The sequence below is a fragment of the Pediculus humanus genome, genomic scaffold (assembly GCF_000006295.1).
Source record: "Pediculus humanus corporis 1103172107612 genomic scaffold, whole genome shotgun sequence".
In the NCBI taxonomy this organism is placed as follows: domain Eukaryota; kingdom Metazoa; phylum Arthropoda; class Insecta; order Psocodea; family Pediculidae; genus Pediculus; species Pediculus humanus.
Genome location: NW_002987226.1, coordinates 125,966 through 130,479, shown reverse-complemented (window position 1 = coordinate 130,479; position 4,514 = coordinate 125,966).

Below are 4,514 nucleotides of genomic sequence, written 5' to 3'. Positions count from 1 at the left end.
TTATATTTTATATGGAAAAATTTTGTCGATCCCGTGATATCGAATTGTCAACCGTCCACGGCGGAATTTCGTGCATTCACAAGAAGTTGCAGCAGTCGTTCGGTGTCATGTCAATCGTCTCGACCGACGAATACAAAAAGGAATTCCACTTTAAACAGTGGTAGAAAAAAAAATTGCACCATATTAACAAATTGCAATCTTTTACCCAAATACATAATAAATAGAGAGAGACGAAGTTACGATGATGTATCATCGATAAAATCATCATCGTCGAATTCGTCGGTGGCATCTTCCGTTTCCCCACCGAGTAGTAGGATCATTAGAAAAAGGATATGTAATAAACGTAGCATTGAATCTCATTCGAAATTGAGAAAATCCATCGGGAAAAAATCCCGTTCATCTTGGGGATACATCATGTGAACATAAATTTTAAAGTTTGTGTATAAAAATGAAAAGTCATTTCGGAATCATTGATGTTACAAACAAACCAAACCAAAAAAAAAAAAAAAAAATCGTGCGAGTTTTACAGAAGACTAAAACCTTTATAAAGGTAGTTTATTCTTTTTACATAAAGTTATTATTATTATTATTATTTATCGTCGTGACTCAGAGTCATCGTTTTTTTTTTTTTTTTTTGTTACGTAGTTTTACTCGTAAATACGACTACGTATGCCCTTCATATTTGGTCATAAGATTTTTATATATAAAAAAAAAAAAAGAAAAAATTATATTATTTTATTAATGTCATTAACCAACTGTTGATGGACGATCAGGAGGACATATGTTAATCATCACTGTTTGTATAAATTATTTGTAGAACGTTTTATGTACATAAGATTTTTTAGTAAATAGAATCCAAGGAAGTGATTCTTGGTCCTATGTAAAGGTTTTTATTTCGAGGTTTATACTACCTTTTTAATTAAATTTATAAAAAAAAAAAAAAGGTTTTAAAAGTGAGAAAATACCTGTAATGCCATGTAAATCTATTTTTAATTAACCGAAAAAGGAAAAAGGGAGGAAAAAGGGGGGAAAAAGGAGGAGGAAATCGCCTTGAGGAGGAGAATTTCGTTTAACTTTCTTACATAAGCATAACATTTTTTTTTTCTTTTGTTTCTTTTTTTTTTTTATCTTATTTGTTCTGTTTTGATGATGATGATGATGATGATGATGATAACAGAATCAATTTATTATTAACTTATAAAATTATTTTTTAACTCGTGCTTGTGCTTTTTGTAACAGACTAACACATGCTTGCCTTACCATATCTTTTTTTTCTTTTTTCTTTTAGATACTTGGTTTCATCCTGATATGCTTAATCCAAAAAGTAAGTAATTTATTTATTTATTTATTTATTTGGTTTAAATGGAAAAATAATTTTTAAAATAAAAATTAACGTGAATTCGTTGCATGATAGAAAAAAAAAATGGCACTGTTTTGGTTTAGGTATAGAGAGAGAAAGAGGTAAATGGCAATCAGTGCCATCTATTGTTTTTTTTTAGAAACTATGTATCGATCGATAAAAAGTGATATGGAGACTAATTGAAAAAAATTTTTTTTTTCTTTTTTCTAAAATGTTTTAATGGTAAACGTTAGAAATTTTTTAATTGATTCATTAAAATGAATCTTTAAGTAGATTACGAGTCATCCCCAAAAAAAAATTGGTGGGGGGAGGGGGAGGGGGGAAACGGGAGCAATACGAATTCGATCAACGAAAACTCATTGAAAATAACCGGAAATGAATTTATTCGAGGGTTTTTAATTTTTTAATTTTTTTATTAATTTTTTGACGGCCATATTTTTTTTCTTGTTATTATTATTATTATTATTATTAATTTTATATATAAATTTTACGAATAAGTTAAACAAAATTTAAAAAAAAAAAAAAAAATAAAAGGAAGGTGGCGTATTTTTCGGGACAGTTCATCGAGTTTGCGCAAAAAATTTAAATAGAGAAAGAGAGAGAAAAAAAATTTTCTTTTTTTTTTTTTCTTTTTTTGAAAAATTTCAGTTTTGGTTTTTTTTTTTTTTAGTCGTGGTGGTGGTGGTGAATAATTTAATTTCACTTTTTTTTTTTTTTTTGTTTCTTTTTCTTTTATTTTTGAATTCAAAAAAAAAAAAAAAAATTCTAAAAGAAAAAGGATTCGGTTCGATTTTTTTTCAATTATAAATAAAAACATTTTTAGGTATTTTCGAGTGTGTGTGTGTGTGTGGAAAGTGTTGTTTTCGTTGCACTAAAAGGAAAAAGTTCTCCCCCGATTATTATTATTATTATTACTCTTTGGTTTTCCCAATTAAGTCATAAATAAGGTTCCCCATCTTTTTTTTTTTGTAATGGTGATGTTTATAGGGATGTTTAAAATCCTCGATCGAATTTGAATTCTTTTAGGAAAATATTTTAAGGGTGGATTTAACGGTCAGCCTATTTTTTTGTTATCTAAGGTTAAGTTGCAAAAAAGGTAGAAATGGGTTGAAATTGTTTTTTTTTTTTAAAGGAAAAGCGTTTTCATCCTTTCAGTTTAGAATTATCATTTATTTATAACAATTAATTGTGACAAATTGATTTTTGAATAAAGTGAGGTTTAAAATTGTTATAATTTGTATATTTCGAACGAGGGAAAATTAGTCATGATGTAGAATTCTGTAATATTTCAAAAATTAGAAAGAAAGAAAGAAAGAAAGAAAAGAAAAATTTTTTATTTCGTTTTCACGCCATTGTCAAAATTTATTTTTAAAACGGAAGAAGAAAAAAAAAAGAAGAAAAAAAAAAGAAAAAAAAAATTAAATTACTTTTTTTTTTTAAATAATGAGAACCGGCTTTTAATTTGTTCGTATGTGTGTGCGTGTGTGTACATATCTTTCTTTTGCAAAAGATTATTTCAGGGAGCCAGGGAAATATGTATAAAAAATTTTAGATTCGGTCAAATTTAATATATTTAGATTTAGGAGGATGAGGAGGAGGACGAGTGCCAAATTTCTAGGATGTTGTTAAAAAAAAAAAAAAAAAAAAAAAAAAAAAAGAAAAAATTTTTTTTTTTTTTTTTTTATAAAAAGGCCATGTGAGATTATTTCATTTTTTTTTTTCGGGGGGGGAGGGGAGGGGAGGGGATTCATTCTCACAGCATCTCCGTATAATTATCGGAGAATAAAATGCAATGAACGTGTTTAAACGTACTTGACTACGTCCATTTTGTCTGTAGTGGATTTTCATTCTAGAGAGTTTTTAAAATAAATGACCTTTGTATCGTTCGTATATTTAAAACGGTCGGACCACAGAATTAAATAATAATAATAATAATAATAAATTTTCTACAGAAAAAGTTAAATTTACCGAGACAGAGAGAGAGAGAGAGAAAATTTAAACAACGTCAGGTGTATAATTAAGTTTGACTCCATTTTAATTTTTTTTTGACACCCTTGATAAGATATTAATTGATCAAAAGAGAAAAAAAAATTTTGTTGTTTTCGAAACATTAGCACATTTTTCTAAATGAAAATTTCAATGTGAAAAAAAAAAAGCTTTCGTCTGAGCTTTTTGAGGGGGGGACAAAAAAAAAAAAAGAAAAAAAAAAAAGCGAAAACCCTTGAAAATTTTTTTCTATTTTTTGTTTTCAAGTTCGAGTCGTCATAGAATAATTTAAATTGAAATTTTTTTTCTTTCTTTCTTTCTTTATTTTTTCTCAAGGGAATTTGCTGTTGTTTAATAAAATTATTGAAATACGAAAGAAAATTATTATTATTATTATTATTAGCAAGTGAAAGATTTTTTCGTCGTCGTTTGGATATTTTAATTTTATGTTTTCCAATATGGCATTTCGAAAGCATTGTAAGTATATATTTTTTTATAAAAAACGATTTTTCCTGTTGTTCGCGCTTTTCTTTTCTTTTCTTTTCTTTTCCAACTGTAATGTTATGTGCTGTACATTTGTGTGCCACGTGTTTTATATTTTTAATAATTTGTAATTATTAAAAACCGACGACGTTTTGTTTTTTATCCACGTGTATCCACGTGTGTGGATATTCGTGTGAACTTAAATTTTTCGTGCATGGAATTTTTTTTTTTTTTTATTTTAATTTTAATTTTAACCGCAGACTTGATGATTGACTTTACTTAAATTATTTTATATATAAAAATAGTTTTTGTCATAACATAAGGAAAATTTTTTTTTTTGTTGAAAATTCGTGGCGAATTATAAACTTTTGAGAGTTTCGAATCTCTGGTGTGTGACACGTACACGTAGCCCGTGATTATTTTTTCGTCGAACGTGAAAATATTTTCAATAAAAAAAAAATTTCATCGCGAAATTTCCTTTGAGTGATGAATCGATCGATCGATCGATCAATCGATTGATTTTTTCCGATTCGGCAAAAAAAAGACGGTTAAAAACTGTTACGAGTGAATTTTTTTTACGTGTTTGAAAAGGGGAGAAAGGTTGAGGGGAGTATCGTTGCTTTAAAAATTTTTTTTTTCTTTCTCTTTGGATACCTCCTAATAATAATTAATAAATAAATAAATA